This window comes from Anomaloglossus baeobatrachus, unplaced genomic scaffold (assembly GCF_048569485.1).
Source record: "Anomaloglossus baeobatrachus isolate aAnoBae1 unplaced genomic scaffold, aAnoBae1.hap1 Scaffold_295, whole genome shotgun sequence".
Taxonomy (NCBI): domain Eukaryota; kingdom Metazoa; phylum Chordata; class Amphibia; order Anura; family Aromobatidae; genus Anomaloglossus; species Anomaloglossus baeobatrachus.
This window is the reverse complement of record NW_027442392.1, coordinates 196,711-220,388: the sequence shown is the minus strand read 5'-3', so window position 1 is coordinate 220,388 and position 23,678 is coordinate 196,711. Positions and strand designations below refer to the sequence as shown.

At 47.9% G+C, this 23,678-nt stretch overlaps 11 non-coding genes and 1 pseudogene across 11 annotated transcripts; all 12 read right to left on the bottom strand.

Moving 5' to 3' along the window:
- Positions 1-1,659: 1,659 nt before the first annotated feature.
- On the bottom strand, positions 1,660-1,852 carry LOC142267454 (U2 spliceosomal RNA). The gene has a single exon (XR_012733347.1). It is a non-coding gene; the product is annotated as a U2 spliceosomal RNA (small nuclear RNA).
- A 2,189-nt stretch (positions 1,853-4,041) lies between these two features.
- LOC142267490 (U2 spliceosomal RNA) lies at positions 4,042-4,233 on the bottom strand. The gene has a single exon (XR_012733380.1). It is a non-coding gene; the product is annotated as a U2 spliceosomal RNA (small nuclear RNA).
- A 701-nt stretch (positions 4,234-4,934) lies between these two features.
- Positions 4,935-5,076, bottom strand: LOC142267514 (U2 spliceosomal RNA; annotated as a pseudogene).
- A 1,387-nt stretch (positions 5,077-6,463) lies between these two features.
- LOC142267355 (U2 spliceosomal RNA) lies at positions 6,464-6,654 on the bottom strand. Its single transcript, XR_012733259.1, has one exon. It is a non-coding gene; the product is annotated as a U2 spliceosomal RNA (small nuclear RNA).
- A 1,387-nt stretch (positions 6,655-8,041) lies between these two features.
- On the bottom strand, positions 8,042-8,234 carry LOC142267453 (U2 spliceosomal RNA). The gene has a single exon (XR_012733346.1). It is a non-coding gene; the product is annotated as a U2 spliceosomal RNA (small nuclear RNA).
- A 2,189-nt stretch (positions 8,235-10,423) lies between these two features.
- LOC142267451 (U2 spliceosomal RNA) lies at positions 10,424-10,616 on the bottom strand. Its single transcript, XR_012733345.1, has one exon. It is a non-coding gene; the product is annotated as a U2 spliceosomal RNA (small nuclear RNA).
- Positions 10,617-12,805: 2,189 nt separating this feature from the next.
- LOC142267354 (U2 spliceosomal RNA) lies at positions 12,806-12,996 on the bottom strand. Its single transcript, XR_012733258.1, has one exon. It is a non-coding gene; the product is annotated as a U2 spliceosomal RNA (small nuclear RNA).
- Positions 12,997-14,383: 1,387 nt separating this feature from the next.
- LOC142267450 (U2 spliceosomal RNA) lies at positions 14,384-14,576 on the bottom strand. The gene has a single exon (XR_012733344.1). It is a non-coding gene; the product is annotated as a U2 spliceosomal RNA (small nuclear RNA).
- A 2,189-nt stretch (positions 14,577-16,765) lies between these two features.
- On the bottom strand, positions 16,766-16,956 carry LOC142267351 (U2 spliceosomal RNA). Its single transcript, XR_012733256.1, has one exon. It is a non-coding gene; the product is annotated as a U2 spliceosomal RNA (small nuclear RNA).
- Positions 16,957-18,343: 1,387 nt separating this feature from the next.
- On the bottom strand, positions 18,344-18,534 carry LOC142267350 (U2 spliceosomal RNA). Its single transcript, XR_012733255.1, has one exon. It is a non-coding gene; the product is annotated as a U2 spliceosomal RNA (small nuclear RNA).
- A 1,387-nt stretch (positions 18,535-19,921) lies between these two features.
- On the bottom strand, positions 19,922-20,114 carry LOC142267448 (U2 spliceosomal RNA). The gene has a single exon (XR_012733342.1). It is a non-coding gene; the product is annotated as a U2 spliceosomal RNA (small nuclear RNA).
- A 2,189-nt stretch (positions 20,115-22,303) lies between these two features.
- On the bottom strand, positions 22,304-22,494 carry LOC142267349 (U2 spliceosomal RNA). The gene has a single exon (XR_012733254.1). It is a non-coding gene; the product is annotated as a U2 spliceosomal RNA (small nuclear RNA).
- Between the last annotated feature and the right edge of the window lie 1,184 nt (positions 22,495-23,678).

The window sequence follows — 23,678 nt, the reverse complement described above, 5'->3', positions numbered from 1 at the left end:
TTGCCGGGGTCCCAAGCCAGCAAGCTCAGACTCACTCCAGGGTCGTCAGTCCTGGGGCACGTTGTACCATAGCCCCCCACCCTTACTCAGTCTAATAGCCTCGATCCTGGTAGGGCCATGTTTTCCTCTAGATGAATATACTATCCACCCAGAGTACTAGCAAGCGCAACCTTCCAGTGTGCATTGTATCATTGTACTAAGGTGGCCTGGAGCTTAAACCACCTCTTCGAACAACACTACACTTGATCTTAGCCAAAAGGCCGAGAAGCGATAACCAGAATTGGTTTGGGCCTCGAGTGGCACCCTGGCCTATGCCGGACACATCTTAGGGAGAGAGAGCGAGAGGGAGACAAACCCACGCCTACACAAGACATTTTGTCACCCAAGCCAACCCTTGAAAAGGCTGCTTTGCAGAGCAAAAACAAGAAGAATGGTGCGTTTTGCAGCCGCCGCCCACTGCAATGAATCTGAATAACTCCTCCTTTAGGGCGCAAGCAACTCCCCTCCCCCTTGCAGTCTTTCCAATTCACGATACAAAAAGACGGACAGGACAGGTTGCCTGACTTTCCGTCACTGCCACCCTTTGCCATCCTTACCCGTAGAAAGCCCTTTCATCATCCCCAAACCCTAATCTTTTCCCTTTCCTTCCCAGCCCCCAAACCCTGCCCTCTGTACCTTTCTCACCACCCGCTTCCCTTCTCCTGTCATCCCCCTACCACCCGGGAAAAAAAGAGATTGCCCCCTCCTTCCACTAGCCCACCCTCCCACCCAAAGAACAACTTCTTCTGCGCAGCTTGTTTTCTAGGCAGCAGCGCTATTGTGATGTCATCGGGGGGCATTGTGACAAGCCGCCAGTGTTCCGTCTCTTCATGTTGTGCACAGTTCAAACGGAAAATACATCAACAGGCAGACTACAGAAAAGCTTACTATCAAAGGTTAGAGGGGGGCTTTCTCAGAGGGCTTTTTACAGTTTTTCTATTCCCAATTAGCCGTTTAAGTGTACTTATTGAAAGTAGTAATTCTTTCATAGGCCGCCCTTTCTTAGTATTTGACGTTCCTTATATTGCGGTATGAGGCTTCGCAGTAGGTTGCAAACATTCATCACCCATGACTGTCCCCAATTGAGCTCAGAAGCTCAATGTCTATCATGACCTCTCTTTTAGAATGTCCAAGAGCAAGCAAACTATTCCTCCAGGAGAGGGCGCCAACAGACTACTAAAGAGATCATCATTACTCAAAGAAAACCCCAAAAACCAATGCATGATAGGAATAAACAGGTAACTTTCTTTGGAGTGGAAGCGGAGAGATCGCACCAGATGCCAATTCTAGATCTTATCACACCTGTGGTCACTGCAGCAGCAGGTGAATCCACTTTGTCCAAAAGGGATCTATTCCATTCAATTGCAAATGATCTAGATAAGACAGAGAACTGCAGCACGGGGACATAGCCGAGTTGGTCAGGTTGAGTGGTGATGAGTTTGCTATTTGGATGAATAAAGAAAGTCAAAAGTGTGAAAGATAAAAAACAAAAGGAGGAAGTGTGAAAAGTGAATGGGCCAAATTGAGGTGCATATGAAGACGTATGCTTTCTTCCAATTCATTAAATCGGGCTAATATGAATCAGGTGAATTGAGTTCTGCTTTTGGAAACTGGGTTAAGAAGGGGTGCACCGTTCCTGGAGGTACTGCAATACCAGGTCAATGCGTGGAGTGGACAGAGCAAGCTCTTTTTCCATCTCCCTGTTCTAAAAATCCATTTAATATATGGTCCCCAGATAGGGGACGTATCAGATATTAAACTGATAAGAACAGATTTTTGATTTAATGAAGCTTTCCAAAGCACCACAAAAAATGCATGACCGAAGTCACACCAAAAACAGTGCAAAGGCTAGGATTCGTGTGGACCCCACCGTGAGGAGAGGGTCCCCAAAAATCAACCCCGTCCCTCCGAGCCAGAAGGCCACAGCAAGGGTCAGGGATCTTCGGTGCTCTCCCAAGCCGAAGCCTGGTTGAGCCTTGTCGTTGCTCCCAGCGTCCACCCAGGCATCTTACCCAAGTGGAGTAGAGAGCTACTAGTTGTTGGTTTCGCAGCCGAAACTGCCCGGACCGTCAACCGGTGTTGGTTTCTCAGCCCAAGGCTAACCGGACCTCCAACCGGGTGTTGGTTTCTCAGCCGAAGCTGACCCAGACCTCCAACCGGGTGTTGGTTTCTCAGCCGAAGCTGACCCAGACCTCCAACCGGGTGTTAGTTTCTCAGCCCAAAGCTGACCAGACCTCCGACCGGGATTATAAAAATTTCCCTTCCTAGCCAGAAGGCCGGGATAGGGTAATATGCTCAAAAAGTATGAAAAGGCAAGGTACGGTGTGCTACAGAGCCCAAGGCTTGCCGGGGTCCCAAGCCAGCAAGCTCAGACTCACTCCAGGGTCGTCAGTCCTGGGGCACGTTGTACCATAGCCCCCCACCCTTACTCAGTCTAATAGCCTCGATCCTGGTAGGGCCATGTTTTCCTCTAGATGAATATACTATCCACCCAGAGTACTAGCAAGCGCAACCTTCCAGTGTGCATTGAATCATTGTACTAAGGTGGCCTGGAGCTTAAACCACCTCTTCGAACAACACTACACTTGATCTTAGCCAAAAGGCCGAGAAGCGATAACCAGAATTGGTTTGGGCCTCGAGTGGCACCCTGGCCTATGCCGGACACATCTTAGGGAGAGAGAGCGAGAGGGAGACAAACCCACGCCTACACAAGACATTTTGTCACCCAAGCCAACCCTTGAAAAGGCTGCTTTGCAGAGCAAAAACAAGAAGAATGGTGCGTTTTGCAGCCGCCGCCCACTGCAATGAATCTGAATAACTCCTCCTTTAGGGCGCAAGCAACTCCCCTCCCCCTTGCAGTCTTTCCAATTCACGATACAAAAAGACGGACAGGACAGGTTGCCTGACTTTCCGTCACTGCCACCCTTTGCCATCCTTACCCGTAGAAAGCCCTTTCATCATCCCCAAACCCTAATCTTTTCCCTTTCCTTCCCAGCCCCCAAACCCTGCCCTCTGTACCTTTCTCACCACCCGCTTCCCTTCTCCTGTCATCCCCCTACCACCCGGGAAAAAAAGAGATTGCCCCCTCCTTCCACTAGCCCACCCTCCCACCCAAAGAACAACTTCTTCTGCGCAGCTTGTTTTCTAGGCAGCAGCGCTATTGTGATGTCATCGGGGGGCATTGTGACAAGCCGCCAGTGTTCCGTCTCTTCATGTTGTGCACAGTTCAAACGGAAAATACATCAACAGGCAGACTACAGAAAAGCTTACTATCAAAGGTTAGAGGGGGGCTTTCTCAGAGGGCTTTTTACAGTTTTTCTATTCCCAATTAGCCGTTTAAGTGTACTTATTGAAAGTAGTAATTCTTTCATAGGCCGCCCTTTCTTAGTATTTGACGTTCCTTATATTGCGGTATGAGGCTTCGCAGTAGGTTGCAAACATTCATCACCCATGACTGTCCCCAATTGAGCTCAGAAGCTCAATGTCTATCATGACCTCTCTTTTAGAATGTCCAAGAGCAAGCAAACTATTCCTCCAGGAGAGGGCGCCAACAGACTACTAAAGAGATCATCATTACTCAAAGAAAACCCCAAAAACCAATGCATGATAGGAATAAACAGGTAACTTTCTTTGGAGTGGAAGCGGAGAGATCGCACCAGATGCCAATTCTAGATCTTATCACACCTGTGGTCACTGCAGCAGCAGGTGAATCCACTTTGTCCAAAAGGGATCTATTCCATTCAATTGCAAATGATCTAGATAAGACAGAGAACTGCAGCACGGGGACATAGCCGAGTTGGTCAGGTTGAGTGGTGATGAGTTTGCTATTTGGATGAATAAAGAAAGTCAAAAGTGTGAAAGATAAAAAACAAAAGGAGGAAGTGTGAAAAGTGAATGGGCCAAATTGAGGTGCATATGAAGACGTATGCTTTCTTCCAATTCATTAAATCGGGCTAATATGAATCAGGTGAATTGAGTTCTGCTTTTGGAAACTGGGTTAAGAAGGGGTGCACCGTTCCTGGAGGTACTGCAATACCAGGTCAATGCGTGGAGTGGACAGAGCAAGCTCTTTTTCCATCTCCCTGTTCTAAAAATCCATTTAATATATGGTCCCCAGATAGGGGACGTATCAGATATTAAACTGATAAGAACAGATTTTTTATTTAATGAAGCTTTCCAAAGCACCGCAAAAATGCATGACCGAAGTCACACCAAAAACAGTGCAAAGGCTAGGATTCGTGTGGACCCCTCCGTGAGAAGAGGATCCCCAAAAATCAACCCCGTCCCTCCGAGCCAGAAGGCCACAGCGAGGGTCAGGGATCTTCGGTGCTCCCCCAAGCCGAAGCCTGGTTGAGCCTTGTTGTTGCTCCCAGCGTCCACCGAGGCATCTTACCCAAGTGGAGTAGGGAGCTACTAGTCGTTGGTTTCGCAGCCGAGACTGCCCGGACCGTCAACCGGTGTTGGTTTCTCAGCCCAAGGCTAACCGGACCTCCAACCGGGTGTTGGTTTCTCAGCCCAAGGCTGACCGGACCTCCAACCGGGTGTTGGTTTCTCAGCCCAAGGCTAACCGGACCTCCAACCGGGTGTTGGTTTCTCAGCCAAAGCTGACCCGGACCTCCAACCGGGTGTTGGTTTCTCAGCCCAAAGCTGACCGGACCTCCGACCGGGATTATAAAAATTTCCCTTCTTAGCCAGAAGGCCGGGATAGGGCAATATGCTTGGAAAGTATGAATAGGCAAGGCGCGGCGTGCGACAGAGTCTGAGGCTTACCAGGGTCCCAACCTAGCAAGTTCAGACTCCCTCCAGGGTGTCCATTCCTGGGGCACATTGCACCATAACCCCCACACTTACTCAGTCTAATAGCCTCGATCCTGGTAGGGCCATGGTTTCCTCTAGATGGATATACTATCCTCCCAAAGTACTAACAAGCGCAACCTTCCAGTGTGCATTGCATCATTGTACTAAGGTGGCCGGAGCCTTAAACCACCTTTTCGAACGATACTACACTTGATCTTAGCCAAAAGGCCGAGAAGCGATAACCAGAATTGGTTTGGGCCTCGAGTGGCACCCTGGCCTATGCCGGACACATCTTAGGGAGAGAGAGCGAGAGGGAGACAAACCCACGCCTACACAAGACATTTTGTCACCCAAGCCAACCCTTGAAAAGGCTGCTTTGCAGAGCAAAAACAAGAAGAATGGTGCGTTTTGCAGCCGCCGCCCACTGCAATGAATCTGAATAACTCCTCCTTTAGGGCGCAAGCAACTCCCCTCCCCCTTGCAGTCTTTCCAATTCACGATACAAAAAGACGGACAGGACAGGTTGCCTGACTTTCCGTCACTGCCACCCTTTGCCATCCTTACCCGTAGAAAGCCCTTTCATCATCCCCAAACCCTAATCTTTTCCCTTTCCTTCCCAGCCCCCAAACCCTGCCCTCTGTACCTTTCTCACCACCCGCTTCCCTTCTCCTGTCATCCCCCTACCACCCGGGAAAAAAAGAGATTGCCCCCTCCTTCCACTAGCCCACCCTCCCACCCAAAGAACAACTTCTTCTGCGCAGCTTGTTTTCTAGGCAGCAGCGCTATTGTGATGTCATCGGGGGGCATTGTGACAAGCCGCCAGTGTTCCGTCTCTTCATGTTGTGCACAGTTCAAACGGAAAATACATCAACAGGCAGACTACAGAAAAGCTTACTATCAAAGGTTAGAGGGGGGCTTTCTCAGAGGGCTTTTTACAGTTTTTCTATTCCCAATTAGCCGTTTAAGTGTACTTATTGAAAGTAGTAATTCTTTCATAGGCCGCCCTTTCTTAGTATTTGACGTTCCTTATATTGCGGTATGAGGCTTCGCAGTAGGTTGCAAACATTCATCACCCATGACTGTCCCCAATTGAGCTCAGAAGCTCAATGTCTATCATGACCTCTCTTTTAGAATGTCCAAGAGCAAGCAAACTATTCCTCCAGGAGAGGGCGCCAACAGACTACTAAAGAGATCATCATTACTCAAAGAAAACCCCAAAAACCAATGCATGATAGGAATAAACAGGTAACTTTCTTTGGAGTGGAAGCGGAGAGATCGCACCAGATGCCAATTCTAGATCTTATCACACCTGTGGTCACTGCAGCAGCAGGTGAATCCACTTTGTCCAAAAGGGATCTATTCCATTCAATTGCAAATGATCTAGATAAGACAGAGAACTGCAGCACGGGGACATAGCCGAGTTGGTCAGGTTGAGTGGTGATGAGTTTGCTATTTGGATGAATAAAGAAAGTCAAAAGTGTGAAAGATAAAAAACAAAAGGAGGAAGTGTGAAAAGTGAATGGGCCAAATTGAGGTGCATATGAAGACGTATGCTTTCTTCCAATTCATTAAATCGGGCTAATATGAATCAGGTGAATTGAGTTCTGCTTTTGGAAACTGGGTTAAGAAGGGGTGCACCGTTCCTGGAGGTACTGCAATACCAGGTCAATGCGTGGAGTGGACAGAGCAAGCTCTTTTTCCATCTCCCTGTTCTAAAAATCCATTTAATATATGGTCCCCAGATAGGGGACGTATCAGATATTAAACTGATAAGAACAGATACTACACTTGATCTTAGCCAAAAGGCCGAGAAGCGATAACCAGAATTGGTTTGGGCCTCGAGTGGCACCCTGGCCTATGCCGGACACATCTTAGGGAGAGAGAGCGAGAGGGAGACAAACCCACGCCTACACAAGACATTTTGTCACCCAAGCCAACCCTTGAAAAGGCTGCTTTGCAGAGCAAAAACAAGAAGAATGGTGCGTTTTGCAGCCGCCGCCCACTGCAATGAATCTGAATAACTCCTCCTTTAGGGCGCAAGCAACTCCCCTCCCCCTTGCAGTCTTTCCAATTCACGATACAAAAAGACGGACAGGACAGGTTGCCTGACTTTCCGTCACTGCCACCCTTTGCCATCCTTACCCGTAGAAAGCCCTTTCATCATCCCCAAACCCTAATCTTTTCCCTTTCCTTCCCAGCCCCCAAACCCTGCCCTCTGTACCTTTCTCACCACCCGCTTCCCTTCTCCTGTCATCCCCCTACCACCCGGGAAAAAAAGAGATTGCCCCCTCCTTCCACTAGCCCACCCTCCCACCCAAAGAACAACTTCTTCTGCGCAGCTTGTTTTCTAGGCAGCAGCGCTATTGTGATGTCATCGGGGGGCATTGTGACAAGCCGCCAGTGTTCCGTCTCTTCATGTTGTGCACAGTTCAAACGGAAAATACATCAACAGGCAGACTACAGAAAAGCTTACTATCAAAGGTTAGAGGGGGGCTTTCTCAGAGGGCTTTTTACAGTTTTTCTATTCCCAATTAGCCGTTTAAGTGTACTTATTGAAAGTAGTAATTCTTTCATAGGCCGCCCTTTCTTAGTATTTGACGTTCCTTATATTGCGGTATGAGGCTTCGCAGTAGGTTGCAAACATTCATCACCCATGACTGTCCCCAATTGAGCTCAGAAGCTCAATGTCTATCATGACCTCTCTTTTAGAATGTCCAAGAGCAAGCAAACTATTCCTCCAGGAGAGGGCGCCAACAGACTACTAAAGAGATCATCATTACTCAAAGAAAACCCCAAAAACCAATGCATGATAGGAATAAACAGGTAACTTTCTTTGGAGTGGAAGCGGAGAGATCGCACCAGATGCCAATTCTAGATCTTATCACACCTGTGGTCACTGCAGCAGCAGGTGAATCCACTTTGTCCAAAAGGGATCTATTCCATTCAATTGCAAATGATCTAGATAAGACAGAGAACTGCAGCACGGGGACATAGCCGAGTTGGTCAGGTTGAGTGGTGATGAGTTTGCTATTTGGATGAATAAAGAAAGTCAAAAGTGTGAAAGATAAAAAACAAAAGGAGGAAGTGTGAAAAGTGAATGGGCCAAATTGAGGTGCATATGAAGACGTATGCTTTCTTCCAATTCATTAAATCGGGCTAATATGAATCAGGTGAATTGAGTTCTGCTTTTGGAAACTGGGTTAAGAAGGGGTGCACCGTTCCTGGAGGTACTGCAATACCAGGTCAATGCGTGGAGTGGACAGAGCAAGCTCTTTTTCCATCTCCCTGTTCTAAAAATCCATTTAATATATGGTCCCCAGATAGGGGACGTATCAGATATTAAACTGATAAGAACAGATTTTTGATTTAATGAAGCTTTCCAAAGCACCACAAAAAATGCATGACCGAAGTCACACCAAAAACAGTGCAAAGGCTAGGATTCGTGTGGACCCCACCGTGAGGAGAGGGTCCCCAAAAATCAACCCCGTCCCTCCGAGCCAGAAGGCCACAGCAAGGGTCAGGGATCTTCGGTGCTCTCCCAAGCCGAAGCCTGGTTGAGCCTTGTCGTTGCTCCCAGCGTCCACCCAGGCATCTTACCCAAGTGGAGTAGAGAGCTACTAGTTGTTGGTTTCGCAGCCGAAACTGCCCGGACCGTCAACCGGTGTTGGTTTCTCAGCCCAAGGCTAACCGGACCTCCAACCGGGTGTTGGTTTCTCAGCCGAAGCTGACCCAGACCTCCAACCGGGTGTTGGTTTCTCAGCCGAAGCTGACCCAGACCTCCAACCGGGTGTTAGTTTCTCAGCCCAAAGCTGACCAGACCTCCGACCGGGATTATAAAAATTTCCCTTCCTAGCCAGAAGGCCGGGATAGGGTAATATGCTCAAAAAGTATGAAAAGGCAAGGTACGGTGTGCTACAGAGCCCAAGGCTTGCCGGGGTCCCAAGCCAGCAAGCTCAGACTCACTCCAGGGTCGTCAGTCCTGGGGCACGTTGTACCATAGCCCCCCACCCTTACTCAGTCTAATAGCCTCGATCCTGGTAGGGCCATGTTTTCCTCTAGATGAATATACTATCCACCCAGAGTACTAGCAAGCGCAACCTTCCAGTGTGCATTGTATCATTGTACTAAGGTGGCCTGGAGCTTAAACCACCTCTTCGAACAACACTACACTTGATCTTAGCCAAAAGGCCGAGAAGCGATAACCAGAATTGGTTTGGGCCTCGAGTGGCACCCTGGCCTATGCCGGACACATCTTAGGGAGAGAGAGCGAGAGGGAGACAAACCCACGCCTACACAAGACATTTTGTCACCCAAGCCAACCCTTGAAAAGGCTGCTTTGCAGAGCAAAAACAAGAAGAATGGTGCGTTTTGCAGCCGCCGCCCACTGCAATGAATCTGAATAACTCCTCCTTTAGGGCGCAAGCAACTCCCCTCCCCCTTGCAGTCTTTCCAATTCACGATACAAAAAGACGGACAGGACAGGTTGCCTGACTTTCCGTCACTGCCACCCTTTGCCATCCTTACCCGTAGAAAGCCCTTTCATCATCCCCAAACCCTAATCTTTTCCCTTTCCTTCCCAGCCCCCAAACCCTGCCCTCTGTACCTTTCTCACCACCCGCTTCCCTTCTCCTGTCATCCCCCTACCACCCGGGAAAAAAAGAGATTGCCCCCTCCTTCCACTAGCCCACCCTCCCACCCAAAGAACAACTTCTTCTGCGCAGCTTGTTTTCTAGGCAGCAGCGCTATTGTGATGTCATCGGGGGGCATTGTGACAAGCCGCCAGTGTTCCGTCTCTTCATGTTGTGCACAGTTCAAACGGAAAATACATCAACAGGCAGACTACAGAAAAGCTTACTATCAAAGGTTAGAGGGGGGCTTTCTCAGAGGGCTTTTTACAGTTTTTCTATTCCCAATTAGCCGTTTAAGTGTACTTATTGAAAGTAGTAATTCTTTCATAGGCCGCCCTTTCTTAGTATTTGACGTTCCTTATATTGCGGTATGAGGCTTCGCAGTAGGTTGCAAACATTCATCACCCATGACTGTCCCCAATTGAGCTCAGAAGCTCAATGTCTATCATGACCTCTCTTTTAGAATGTCCAAGAGCAAGCAAACTATTCCTCCAGGAGAGGGCGCCAACAGACTACTAAAGAGATCATCATTACTCAAAGAAAACCCCAAAAACCAATGCATGATAGGAATAAACAGGTAACTTTCTTTGGAGTGGAAGCGGAGAGATCGCACCAGATGCCAATTCTAGATCTTATCACACCTGTGGTCACTGCAGCAGCAGGTGAATCCACTTTGTCCAAAAGGGATCTATTCCATTCAATTGCAAATGATCTAGATAAGACAGAGAACTGCAGCACGGGGACATAGCCGAGTTGGTCAGGTTGAGTGGTGATGAGTTTGCTATTTGGATGAATAAAGAAAGTCAAAAGTGTGAAAGATAAAAAACAAAAGGAGGAAGTGTGAAAAGTGAATGGGCCAAATTGAGGTGCATATGAAGACGTATGCTTTCTTCCAATTCATTAAATCGGGCTAATATGAATCAGGTGAATTGAGTTCTGCTTTTGGAAACTGGGTTAAGAAGGGGTGCACCGTTCCTGGAGGTACTGCAATACCAGGTCAATGCGTGGAGTGGACAGAGCAAGCTCTTTTTCCATCTCCCTGTTCTAAAAATCCATTTAATATATGGTCCCCAGATAGGGGACGTATCAGATATTAAACTGATAAGAACAGATTTTTGATTTAATGAAGCTTTCCAAAGCACCACAAAAAATGCATGACCGAAGTCACACCAAAAAAAGTGCAAAGGCTAGGATTCGTGTGGACCCCACCGTGAGGAGAGGGTCCCCAAAAATCAACCCCGTCCCTCCGAGCCAGAAGGCCACAGCAAGGGTCAGGGATCTTCGGTGCTCTCCCAAGCCGAAGCCTGGTTGAGCCTTGTCGTTGCTCCCAGCGTCCACCCAGGCATCTTACCCAAGTGGAGTAGAGAGCTACTAGTTGTTGGTTTCGCAGCCGAAACTGCCCGGACCGTCAACCGGTGTTGGTTTCTCAGCCCAAGGCTAACCGGACCTCCAACCGGGTGTTGGTTTCTCAGCCGAAGCTGACCCAGACCTCCAACCGGGTGTTGGTTTCTCAGCCGAAGCTGACCCAGACCTCCAACCGGGTGTTAGTTTCTCAGCCCAAAGCTGACCAGACCTCCGACCGGGATTATAAAAATTTCCCTTCCTAGCCAGAAGGCCGGGATAGGGTAATATGCTCAAAAAGTATGAAAAGGCAAGGTACGGTGTGCTACAGAGCCCAAGGCTTGCCGGGGTCCCAAGCCAGCAAGCTCAGACTCACTCCAGGGTCGTCAGTCCTGGGGCACGTTGTACCATAGCCCCCCACCCTTACTCAGTCTAATAGCCTCGATCCTGGTAGGGCCATGTTTTCCTCTAGATGAATATACTATCCACCCAGAGTACTAGCAAGCGCAACCTTCCAGTGTGCATTGTATCATTGTACTAAGGTGGCCTGGAGCTTAAACCACCTCTTCGAACAACACTACACTTGATCTTAGCCAAAAGGCCGAGAAGCGATAACCAGAATTGGTTTGGGCCTCGAGTGGCACCCTGGCCTATGCCGGACACATCTTAGGGAGAGAGAGCGAGAGGGAGACAAACCCACGCCTACACAAGACATTTTGTCACCCAAGCCAACCCTTGAAAAGGCTGCTTTGCAGAGCAAAAACAAGAAGAATGGTGCGTTTTGCAGCCGCCGCCCACTGCAATGAATCTGAATAACTCCTCCTTTAGGGCGCAAGCAACTCCCCTCCCCCTTGCAGTCTTTCCAATTCACGATACAAAAAGACGGACAGGACAGGTTGCCTGACTTTCCGTCACTGCCACCCTTTGCCATCCTTACCCGTAGAAAGCCCTTTCATCATCCCCAAACCCTAATCTTTTCCCTTTCCTTCCCAGCCCCCAAACCCTGCCCTCTGTACCTTTCTCACCACCCGCTTCCCTTCTCCTGTCATCCCCCTACCACCCGGGAAAAAAAGAGATTGCCCCCTCCTTCCACTAGCCCACCCTCCCACCCAAAGAACAACTTCTTCTGCGCAGCTTGTTTTCTAGGCAGCAGCGCTGTTGTGATGTCATCGGGGGGCATTGTGACAAGCCGCCAGTGTTCCGTCTCTTCATGTTGTGCACAGTTCAAACGGAAAATACATCAACAGGCAGACTACAGAAAAGCTTACTATCAAAGGTTAGAGGGGGGCTTTCTCAGAGGGCTTTTTACAGTTTTTCTATTCCCAATTAGCCGTTTAAGTGTACTTATTGAAAGTAGTAATTCTTTCATAGGCCGCCCTTTCTTAGTATTTGACGTTCCTTATATTGCGGTATGAGGCTTCGCAGTAGGTTGCAAACATTCATCACCCATGACTGTCCCCAATTGAGCTCAGAAGCTCAATGTCTATCATGACCTCTCTTTTAGAATGTCCAAGAGCAAGCAAACTATTCCTCCAGGAGAGGGCGCCAACAGACTACTAAAGAGATCATCATTACTCAAAGAAAACCCCAAAAACCAATGCATGATAGGAATAAACAGGTAACTTTCTTTGGAGTGGAAGCGGAGAGATCGCACCAGATGCCAATTCTAGATCTTATCACACCTGTGGTCACTGCAGCAGCAGGTGAATCCACTTTGTCCAAAAGGGATCTATTCCATTCAATTGCAAATGATCTAGATAAGACAGAGAACTGCAGCACGGGGACATAGCCGAGTTGGTCAGGTTGAGTGGTGATGAGTTTGCTATTTGGATGAATAAAGAAAGTCAAAAGTGTGAAAGATAAAAAACAAAAGGAGGAAGTGTGAAAAGTGAATGGGCCAAATTGAGGTGCATATGAAGACGTATGCTTTCTTCCAATTCATTAAATCGGGCTAATATGAATCAGGTGAATTGAGTTCTGCTTTTGGAAACTGGGTTAAGAAGGGGTGCACCGTTCCTGGAGGTACTGCAATACCAGGTCAATGCGTGGAGTGGACAGAGCAAGCTCTTTTTCCATCTCCCTGTTCTAAAAATCCATTTAATATATGGTCCCCAGATAGGGGACGTATCAGATATTAAACTGATAAGAACAGATACTACACTTGATCTTAGCCAAAAGGCCGAGAAGCGATAACCAGAATTGGTTTGGGCCTCGAGTGGCACCCTGGCCTATGCCGGACACATCTTAGGGAGAGAGAGCGAGAGGGAGACAAACCCACGCCTACACAAGACATTTTGTCACCCAAGCCAACCCTTGAAAAGGCTGCTTTGCAGAGCAAAAACAAGAAGAATGGTGCGTTTTGCAGCCGCCGCCCACTGCAATGAATCTGAATAACTCCTCCTTTAGGGCGCAAGCAACTCCCCTCCCCCTTGCAGTCTTTCCAATTCACGATACAAAAAGACGGACAGGACAGGTTGCCTGACTTTCCGTCACTGCCACCCTTTGCCATCCTTACCCGTAGAAAGCCCTTTCATCATCCCCAAACCCTAATCTTTTCCCTTTCCTTCCCAGCCCCCAAACCCTGCCCTCTGTACCTTTCTCACCACCCGCTTCCCTTCTCCTGTCATCCCCCTACCACCCGGGAAAAAAAGAGATTGCCCCCTCCTTCCACTAGCCCACCCTCCCACCCAAAGAACAACTTCTTCTGCGCAGCTTGTTTTCTAGGCAGCAGCGCTATTGTGATGTCATCGGGGGGCATTGTGACAAGCCGCCAGTGTTCCGTCTCTTCATGTTGTGCACAGTTCAAACGGAAAATACATCAACAGGCAGACTACAGAAAAGCTTACTATCAAAGGTTAGAGGGGGGCTTTCTCAGAGGGCTTTTTACAGTTTTTCTATTCCCAATTAGCCGTTTAAGTGTACTTATTGAAAGTAGTAATTCTTTCATAGGCCGCCCTTTCTTAGTATTTGACGTTCCTTATATTGCGGTATGAGGCTTCGCAGTAGGTTGCAAACATTCATCACCCATGACTGTCCCCAATTGAGCTCAGAAGCTCAATGTCTATCATGACCTCTCTTTTAGAATGTCCAAGAGCAAGCAAACTATTCCTCCAGGAGAGGGCGCCAACAGACTACTAAAGAGATCATCATTACTCAAAGAAAACCCCAAAAACCAATGCATGATAGGAATAAACAGGTAACTTTCTTTGGAGTGGAAGCGGAGAGATCGCACCAGATGCCAATTCTAGATCTTATCACACCTGTGGTCACTGCAGCAGCAGGTGAATCCACTTTGTCCAAAAGGGATCTATTCCATTCAATTGCAAATGATCTAGATAAGACAGAGAACTGCAGCACGGGGACATAGCCGAGTTGGTCAGGTTGAGTGGTGATGAGTTTGCTATTTGGATGAATAAAGAAAGTCAAAAGTGTGAAAGATAAAAAACAAAAGGAGGAAGTGTGAAAAGTGAATGGGCCAAATTGAGGTGCATATGAAGACGTATGCTTTCTTCCAATTCATTAAATCGGGCTAATATGAATCAGGTGAATTGAGTTCTGCTTTTGGAAACTGGGTTAAGAAGGGGTGCACCGTTCCTGGAGGTACTGCAATACCAGGTCAATGCGTGGAGTGGACAGAGCAAGCTCTTTTTCCATCTCCCTGTTCTAAAAATCCATTTAATATATGGTCCCCAGATAGGGGACGTATCAGATATTAAACTGATAAGAACAGATTTTTGATTTAATGAAGCTTTCCAAAGCACCACAAAAAATGCATGACCGAAGTCACACCAAAAACAGTGCAAAGGCTAGGATTCGTGTGGACCCCACCGTGAGGAGAGGGTCCCCAAAAATCAACCCCGTCCCTCCGAGCCAGAAGGCCACAGCAAGGGTCAGGGATCTTCGGTGCTCTCCCAAGCCGAAGCCTGGTTGAGCCTTGTCGTTGCTCCCAGCGTCCACCCAGGCATCTTACCCAAGTGGAGTAGAGAGCTACTAGTTGTTGGTTTCGCAGCCGAAACTGCCCGGACCGTCAACCGGTGTTGGTTTCTCAGCCCAAGGCTAACCGGACCTCCAACCGGGTGTTGGTTTCTCAGCCGAAGCTGACCCAGACCTCCAACCGGGTGTTGGTTTCTCAGCCGAAGCTGACCCAGACCTCCAACCGGGTGTTAGTTTCTCAGCCCAAAGCTGACCAGACCTCCGACCGGGATTATAAAAATTTCCCTTCCTAGCCAGAAGGCCGGGATAGGGTAATATGCTCAAAAAGTATGAAAAGGCAAGGTACGGTGTGCTACAGAGCCCAAGGCTTGCCGGGGTCCCAAGCCAGCAAGCTCAGACTCACTCCAGGGTCGTCAGTCCTGGGGCACGTTGTACCATAGCCCCCCACCCTTACTCAGTCTAATAGCCTCGATCCTGGTAGGGCCATGTTTTCCTCTAGATGAATATACTATCCACCCAGAGTACTAGCAAGCGCAACCTTCCAGTGTGCATTGTATCATTGTACTAAGGTGGCCTGGAGCTTAAACCACCTCTTCGAACAACACTACACTTGATCTTAGCCAAAAGGCCGAGAAGCGATAACCAGAATTGGTTTGGGCCTCGAGTGGCACCCTGGCCTATGCCGGACACATCTTAGGGAGAGAGAGCGAGAGGGAGACAAACCCACGCCTACACAAGACATTTTGTCACCCAAGCCAACCCTTGAAAAGGCTGCTTTGCAGAGCAAAAACAAGAAGAATGGTGCGTTTTGCAGCCGCCGCCCACTGCAATGAATCTGAATAACTCCTCCTTTAGGGCGCAAGCAACTCCCCTCCCCCTTGCAGTCTTTCCAATTCACGATACAAAAAGACGGACAGGACAGGTTGCCTGACTTTCCGTCACTGCCACCCTTTGCCATCCTTACCCGTAGAAAGCCCTTTCATCATCCCCAAACCCTAATCTTTTCCCTTTCCTTCCCAGCCCCCAAACCCTGCCCTCTGTACCTTTCTCACCACCCGCTTCCCTTCTCCTGTCATCCCCCTACCACCCGGGAAAAAAAGAGATTGCCCCCTCCTTCCACTAGCCCACCCTCCCACCCAAAGAACAACTTCTTCTGCGCAGCTTGTTTTCTAGGCAGCAGCGCTGTTGTGATGTCATCGGGGGGCATTGTGACAAGCCGCCAGTGTTCCGTCTCTTCATGTTGTGCACAGTTCAAACGGAAAATACATCAACAGGCAGACTACAGAAAAGCTTACTATCAAAGGTTAGAGGGGGGCTTTCTCAGAGGGCTTTTTACAGTTTTTCTATTCCCAATTAGCCGTTTAAGTGTACTTATTGAAAGTAGTAATTCTTTCATAGGCCGCCCTTTCTTAGTATTTGACGTTCCTTATATTGCGGTATGAGGCTTCGCAGTAGGTTGCAAACATTCATCACCCATGACTGTCCCCAATTGAGCTCAGAAGCTCAATGTCTATCATGACCTCTCTTTTAGAATGTCCAAGAGCAAGCAAACTATTCCTCCAGGAGAGGGCGCCAACAGACTACTAAAGAGATCATCATTACTCAAAGAAAACCCCAAAAACCAATGCATGATAGGAATAAACAGGTAACTTTCTTTGGAGTGGAAGCGGAGAGATCGCACCAGATGCCAATTCTAGATCTTATCACACCTGTGGTCACTGCAGCAGCAGGTGAATCCACTTTGTCCAAAAGGGATCTATTCCATTCAATTGCAAATGATCTAGATAAGACAGAGAACTGCAGCACGGGGACATAGCCGAGTTGGTCAGGTTGAGTGGTGATGAGTTTGCTATTTGGATGAATAAAGAAAGTCAAAAGTGTGAAAGATAAAAAACAAAAGGAGGAAGTGTGAAAAGTGAATGGGCCAAATTGAGGTGCATATGAAGACGTATGCTTTCTTCCAATTCATTAAATCGGGCTAATATGAATCAGGTGAATTGAGTTCTGCTTTTGGAAACTGGGTTAAGAAGGGGTGCACCGTTCCTGGAGGTACTGCAATACCAGGTCAATGCGTGGAGTGGACAGAGCAAGCTCTTTTTCCATCTCCCTGTTCTAAAAATCCATTTAATATATGGTCCCCAGATAGGGGACGTATCAGATATTAAACTGATAAGAACAGATACTACACTTGATCTTAGCCAAAAGGCCGAGAAGCGATAACCAGAATTGGTTTGGGCCTCGAGTGGCACCCTGGCCTATGCCGGACACATCTTAGGGAGAGAGAGCGAGAGGGAGACAAACCCACGCCTACACAAGACATTTTGTCACCCAAGCCAACCCTTGAAAAGGCTGCTTTGCAGAGCAAAAACAAGAAGAATGGTGCGTTTTGCAGCCGCCGCCCACTGCAATGAATCTGAATAACTCCTCCTTTAGGGCGCAAGCAACTCCCCTCCCCCTTGCAGTCTTTCCAATTCACGATACAAAAAGACGGACAGGACAGGTTGCCTGACTTTCCGTCACTGCCACCCTTTGCCATCCTTACCCGTAGAAAGCCCTTTCATCATCCCCAAACCCTAATCTTTTCCCTTTCCTTCCCAGCCCCCAAACCCTGCCCTCTGTACCTTTCTCACCACCCGCTTCCCTTCTCCTGTCATCCCCCTACCACCCGGGAAAAAAAGAGATTGCCCCCTCCTTCCACTAGCCCACCCTCCCACCCAAAGAACAACTTCTTCTGCGCAGCTTGTTTTCTAGGCAGCAGCGCTATTGTGATGTCATCGGGGGGCATTGTGACAAGCCGCCAGTGTTCCGTCTCTTCATGTTGTGCACAGTTCAAACGGAAAATACATCAACAGGCAGACTACAGAAAAGCTTACTATCAAAGGTTAGAGGGGGGCTTTCTCAGAGGGCTTTTTACAGTTTTTCTATTCCCAATTAGCCGTTTAAGTGTACTTATTGAAAGTAGTAATTCTTTCATAGGCCGCCCTTTCTTAGTATTTGACGTTCCTTATATTGCGGTATGAGGCTTCGCAGTAGGTTGCAAACATTCATCACCCATGACTGTCCCCAATTGAGCTCAGAAGCTCAATGTCTATCATGACCTCTCTTTTAGAATGTCCAAGAGCAAGCAAACTATTCCTCCAGGAGAGGGCGCCAACAGACTACTAAAGAGATCATCATTACTCAAAGAAAACCCCAAAAACCAATGCATGATAGGAATAAACAGGTAACTTTCTTTGGAGTGGAAGCGGAGAGATCGCACCAGATGCCAATTCTAGATCTTATCACACCTGTGGTCACTGCAGCAGCAGGTGAATCCACTTTGTCCAAAAGGGATCTATTCCATTCAATTGCAAATGATCTAGATAAGACAGAGAACTGCAGCACGGGGACATAGCCGAGTTGGTCAGGTTGAGTGGTGATGAGTTTGCTATTTGGATGAATAAAGAAAGTCAAAAGTGTGAAAGATAAAAAACAAAAGGAGGAAGTGTGAAAAGTGAATGGGCCAAATTGAGGTGCATATGAAGACGTATGCTTTCTTCCAATTCATTAAATCGGGCTAATATGAATCAGGTGAATTGAGTTCTGCTTTTGGAAACTGGGTTAAGAAGGGGTGCACCGTTCCTGGAGGTACTGCAATACCAGGTCAATGCGTGGAGTGGACAGAGCAAGCTCTTTTTCCATCTCCCTGTTCTAAAAATCCATTTAATATATGGTCCCCAGATAGGGGACGTATCAGATATTAAACTGATAAGAACAGATACTACACTTGATCTTAGCCAAAAGGCCGAGAAGCGATAACCAGAATTGGTTTGGGCCTCGAGTGGCACCCTGGCCTATGCCGGACACATCTTAGGGAGAGAGAGCGAGAGGGAGACAAACCCACGCCTACACAAGACATTTTGTCACCCAAGCCAACCCTTGAAAAGGCTGCTTTGCAGAGCAAAAACAAGAAGAATGGTGCGTTTTGCAGCCGCCGCCCACTGCAATGAATCTGAATAACTCCTCCTTTAGGGCGCAAGCAACTCCCCTCCCCCTTGCAGTCTTTCCAATTCACGATACAAAAAGACGGACAGGACAGGTTGCCTGACTTTCCGTCACTGCCACCCTTTGCCATCCTTACCCGTAGAAAGCCCTTTCATCATCCCCAAACCCTAATCTTTTCCCTTTCCTTCCCAGCCCCCAAACCCTGCCCTCTGTACCTTTCTCACCACCCGCTTCCCTTCTCCTGTCATCCCCCTACCACCCGGGAAAAAAAGAGATTGCCCCCTCCTTCCACTAGCCCACCCTCCCACCCAAAGAACAACTTCTTCTGCGCAGCTTGTTTTCTAGGCAGCAGCGCTATTGTGATGTCATCGGGGGGCATTGTGACAAGCCGCCAGTGTTCCGTCTCTTCATGTTGTGCACAGTTCAAACGGAAAATACATCAACAGGCAGACTACAGAAAAGCTTACTATCAAAGGTTAGAGGGGGGCTTTCTCAGAGGGCTTTTTACAGTTTTTCTATTCCCAATTAGCCGTTTAAGTGTACTTATTGAAAGTAGTAATTCTTTCATAGGCCGCCCTTTCTTAGTATTTGACGTTCCTTATATTGCGGTATGAGGCTTCGCAGTAGGTTGCAAACATTCATCACCCATGACTGTCCCCAATTGAGCTCAGAAGCTCAATGTCTATCATGACCTCTCTTTTAGAATGTCCAAGAGCAAGCAAACTATTCCTCCAGGAGAGGGCGCCAACAGACTACTAAAGAGATCATCATTACTCAAAGAAAACCCCAAAAACCAATGCATGATAGGAATAAACAGGTAACTTTCTTTGGAGTGGAAGCGGAGAGATCGCACCAGATGCCAATTCTAGATCTTATCACACCTGTGGTCACTGCAGCAGCAGGTGAATCCACTTTGTCCAAAAGGGATCTATTCCATTCAATTGCAAATGATCTAGATAAGACAGAGAACTGCAGCACGGGGACATAGCCGAGTTGGTCAGGTTGAGTGGTGATGAGTTTGCTATTTGGATGAATAAAGAAAGTCAAAAGTGTGAAAGATAAAAAACAAAAGGAGGAAGTGTGAAAAGTGAATGGGCCAAATTGAGGTGCATATGAAGACGTATGCTTTCTTCCAATTCATTAAATCGGGCTAATATGAATCAGGTGAATTGAGTTCTGCTTTTGGAAACTGGGTTAAGAAGGGGTGCACCGTTCCTGGAGGTACTGCAATACCAGGTCAATGCGTGGAGTGGACAGAGCAAGCTCTTTTTCCATCTCCCTGTTCTAAAAATCCATTTAATATATGGTCCCCAGATAGGGGACGTATCAGATATTAAACTGATAAGAACAGATTTTTGATTTAATGAAGCTTTCCAAAGCACCACAAAAAATGCATGACCGAAGTCACACCAAAAACAGTGCAAAGGCTAGGATTCGTGTGGACCCCACCGTGAGGAGAGGGTCCCCAAAAATCAACCCCGTCCCTCCGAGCCAGAAGGCCACAGCAAGGGTCAGGGATCTTCGGTGCTCTCCCAAGCCGAAGCCTGGTTGAGCCTTGTCGTTGCTCCCAGCGTCCACCCAGGCATCTTACCCAAGTGGAGTAGAGAGCTACTAGTTGTTGGTTTCGCAGCCGAAACTGCCCGGACCGTCAACCGGTGTTGGTTTCTCAGCCCAAGGCTAACCGGACCTCCAACCGGGTGTTGGTTTCTCAGCCGAAGCTGACCCAGACCTCCAACCGGGTGTTGGTTTCTCAGCCGAAGCTGACCCAGACCTCCAACCGGGTGTTAGTTTCTCAGCCCAAAGCTGACCAGACCTCCGACCGGGATTATAAAAATTTCCCTTCCTAGCCAGAAGGCCGGGATAGGGTAATATGCTCAAAAAGTATGAAAAGGCAAGGTACGGTGTGCTACAGAGCCCAAGGCTTGCCGGGGTCCCAAGCCAGCAAGCTCAGACTCACTCCAGGGTCATCAGTCCTGGGGCACGTTGTACCATAGCCCCCCACCCTTACTCAGTCTAATAGCCTCGATCCTGGTAGGGCCATGTTTTCCTCTAGATGAATATACTATCCACCCAGAGTACTAGCAAGCGCAACCTTCCAGTGTGCATTGTATCATTGTACTAAGGTGGCCTGGAGCTTAAACCACCTCTTCGAACAACACTACACTTGATCTTAGCCAAAAGGCCGAGAAGCGATAACCAGAATTGGTTTGGGCCTCGAGTGGCACCCTGGCCTATGCCGGACACATCTTAGGGAGAGAGAGCGAGAGGGAGACAAACCCACGCCTACACAAGACATTTTGTCACCCAAGCCAACCCTTGAAAAGGCTGCTTTGCAGAGCAAAAACAAGAAGAATGGTGCGTTTTGCAGCCGCCGCCCACTGCAATGAATCTGAATAACTCCTCCTTTAGGGCGCAAGCAACTCCCCTCCCCCTTGCAGTCTTTCCAATTCACGATACAAAAAGACGGACAGGACAGGTTGCCTGACTTTCCGTCACTGCCACCCTTTGCCATCCTTACCCGTAGAAAGCCCTTTCATCATCCCCAAACCCTAATCTTTTCCCTTTCCTTCCCAGCCCCCAAACCCTGCCCTCTGTACCTTTCTCACCACCCGCTTCCCTTTTCCTGTCATCCCCCTACCACCCGGGAAAAAAAGAGATTGCCCCCTCCTTCCACTAGCCCACCCTCCCACCCAAAGAACAACTTCTTCTGCGCAGCTTGTTTTCTAGGCAGCAGCGCTATTGTGATGTCATCGGGGGGCATTGTGACAAGCCGCCAGTGTTCCGTCTCTTCATGTTGTGCACAGTTCAAACGGAAAATACATCAACAGGCAGACTACAGAAAAGCTTACTATCAAAGGTTAGAGGGGGGCTTTCTCAGAGGGCTTTTTACAGTTTTTCTATTCCCAATTAGCCGTTTAAGTGTACTTATTGAAAGTAGTAATTCTTTCATAGGCCGCCCTTTCTTAGTATTTGACGTTCCTTATATTGCGGTATGAGGCTTCGCAGTAGGTTGCAAACATTCATCACCCATGACTGTCCCCAATTGAGCTCAGAAGCTCAATGTCTATCATGACCTCTCTTTTAGAATGTCCAAGAGCAAGCAAACTATTCCTCCAGGAGAGGGCGCCAACAGACTACTAAAGAGATCATCATTACTCAAAGAAAACCCCAAAAACCAATGCATGATAGGAATAAACAGGTAACTTTCTTTGGAGTGGAAGCGGAGAGATCGCACCAGATGCCAATTCTAGATCTTATCACACCTGTGGTCACTGCAGCAGCAGGTGAATCCACTTTGTCCAAAAGGGATCTATTCCATTCAATTGCAAATGATCTAGATAAGACAGAGAACTGCAGCACGGGGACATAGCCGAGTTGGTCAGGTTGAGTGGTGATGAGTTTGCTATTTGGATGAATAAAGAAAGTCAAAAGTGTGAAAGATAAAAAACAAAAGGAGGAAGTGTGAAAAGTGAATGGGCCAAATTGAGGTGCATATGAAGACGTATGCTTTCTTCCAATTCATTAAATCGGGCTAATATGAATCAGGTGAATTGAGTTCTGCTTTTGGAAACTGGGTTAAGAAGGGGTGCACCGTTCCTGGAGGTACTGCAATACCAGGTCAATGCGTGGAGTGGACAGAGCAAGCTCTTTTTCCATCTCCCTGTTCTAAAAATCCATTTAATATATGGTCCCCAGATAGGGGACGTATCAGATATTAAACTGATAAGAACAGATACTACACTTGATCTTAGCCAAAAGGCCGAGAAGCGATAACCAGAATTGGTTTGGGCCTCGAGTGGCACCCTGGCCTATGCCGGACACATCTTAGGGAGAGAGAGCGAGAGGGAGACAAACCCACGCCTACACAAGACATTTTGTCACCCAAGCCAACCCTTGAAAAGGCTGCTTTGCAGAGCAAAAACAAGAAGAATGGTGCGTTTTGCAGCCGCCGCCCACTGCAATGAATCTGAATAACTCCTCCTTTAGGGCGCAAGCAACTCCCCTCCCCCTTGCAGTCTTTCCAATTCACGATACAAAAAGACGGACAGGACAGGTTGCCTGACTTTCCGTCACTGCCACCCTTTGCCATCCTTACCCGTAGAAAGCCCTTTCATCATCCCCAAACCCTAATCTTTTCCCTTTCCTTCCCAGCCCCCAAACCCTGCCCTCTGTACCTTTCTCACCACCCGCTTCCCTTCTCCTGTCATCCCCCTACCACCCGGGAAAAAAAGAGATTGCACCCTCCTTCCACTAGCCCACCCTCCCACCCAAAGAACAACTTCTTCTGCGCAGCTTGTTTTCTAGGCAGCAGCGCTATTGTGATGTCATCGGGGGGCATTGTGACAAGCCGCCAGTGTTCCGTCTCTTCATGTTGTGCACAGTTCAAACGGAAAATACATCAACAGGCAGACTACAGAAAAGCTTACTATCAAAGGTTAGAGGGGGGCTTTCTCAGAGGGCTTTTTACAGTTTTTCTATTCCCAATTAGCCGTTTAAGTGTACTTATTGAAAGTAGTAATTCTTTCATAGGCCGCCCTTTCTTAGTATTTGACGTTCCTTATATTGCGGTATGAGGCTTCGCAGTAGGTTGCAAACATTCATCACCCATGACTGTCCCCAATTGAGCTCAGAAGCTCAATGTCTATCATGACCTCTCTTTTAGAATGTCCAAGAGCAAGCAAACTATTCCTCCAGGAGAGGGCGCCAACAGACTACTAAAGAGATCATCATTACTCAAAGAAAACCCCAAAAACCAATGCATGATAGGAATAAACAGGTAACTTTCTTTGGAGTGGAAGCGGAGAGATCGCACCAGATGCCAATTCTAGATCTTATCACACCTGTGGTCACTGCAGCAGCAGGTGAATCCACTTTGTCCAAAAGGGATCTATTCCATTCAATTGCAAATGATCTAGATAAGACAGAGAACTGCAGCACGGGGACATAGCCGAGTTG